Below are 1,386 nucleotides of genomic sequence, written 5' to 3' on the forward strand. Positions count from 1 at the left end.
AATAAACAATTGCCTATTCTGGACGAAGTCCTGTGATCTGCCCTTATTTTTGCTTTACTCGTCTTATCATTGAGGACAGCACAAAAGATAGGGTGTTCTTGATTCTCTCACTTCCAGGGTGCATGTATTGAGGCTGCAAGCACGTGATGGTTGGGGATGTGTGGAGCTTCCCCGTACTCTGTTGCAAAAACAGGTTTCCAGCCCAGATTGTCTGTTTCCCCAAGATAAGTTCAAAACCAGTCTGTACCCCTAGAGATGGGCATAGTGTCATGACTGTTTGTGGCGTAGCTTTATGAATGAGTAATTTTTAGAAATGTTGCCTTCATGGTCTAGCCCATTTGGACCCATTGCAACCCGTGTGTTACAGGGTAGAGCTGAGATCCATAGGGCTTTCTGGGCTGTAATCTTTAGGAAAGCCAATCACCAGGCCTTTCTTCCATGGCACAGCTGGGTGGGTTTCAACTACCGGCCTTCAGGTTATTAGTCAAGTACAAATCTTTTGTACCTATCGCCCAGGGGCCTTTCTGAATCAGTATTTGTTTTTTATTCTGTCTCTTGCAAATGCTACAGAGGAGGGACAGAGTTGGAAGAAGGCAAGGGGTCTCTGAGAAAATGGCTTAGCATGGGGAGCTTGAAAAGCTTAGAAAAGAAGTTTTCTTGGTGATGGTGATGTTGGAGAGTGAGTGTGCATTGAGAGGAGGCGCACCCCTGAATATGAGAAAATTATCGTTCTTGGCTTTGTTCGGGCCAGGCCCAAACCTTATTCTCAATGCCGCTTCACCCTCCTTGGAAGGGTACTCGATTTATTCATTTAAATGTTCCATGTGGGAGGGGAAATAAAATAAACTACCCGACATTTTATCGGTATTCCGTGTGTCCACAGTGGAGCCCTTTCCTTGGTGTCCTCTTCATAAATATCCAGGAGACCTGAGCACATGAGTACTCACACCTCTCCTTTCGCACCACCACAGCCTGCAGCCCCCTCCAGCCGCCCCAGACCCCGCCGCCCCGCCGCCCCGCAGCAGCCACAGGGGGAACCAAAGAGACAGAAGCCTTTCCAGCTGCCCGGACCACAGACGCCAACACCCCCAGCCCCCCACCACACGCCGCCCGCCCGCGACCCGCACGCTGGCCCACGACCAAGCGGCGGCGGCGGCGGCAGCAGCAGTCAGCAGCGACTCAGACCAACGCGCTCCTGGCAGTTCTCGCCATCCCAGGTGACTTGGACTCGCCAGCTCAGCTGGCCTCTAGGTCCTCTTCCCCGGCTCCCGCTCGCGCTCCCGGCCGGGTTCCAGCGCCCACCGGCCCTTCTCCGCCTTTCTGCCCTCGGCTTGCGGAAAGGGAGGTCGCGGCAGCGGCCCGGCGGCAACTGCGACCGTGGCGACA

Source organism: Orycteropus afer, unplaced genomic scaffold (genome assembly GCF_000298275.1).
Source record: "Orycteropus afer afer isolate SDZICR_OR568_19922 unplaced genomic scaffold, OryAfe1.0 scaffold01210, whole genome shotgun sequence".
Lineage (NCBI taxonomy): Eukaryota > Metazoa > Chordata > Mammalia > Tubulidentata > Orycteropodidae > Orycteropus > Orycteropus afer.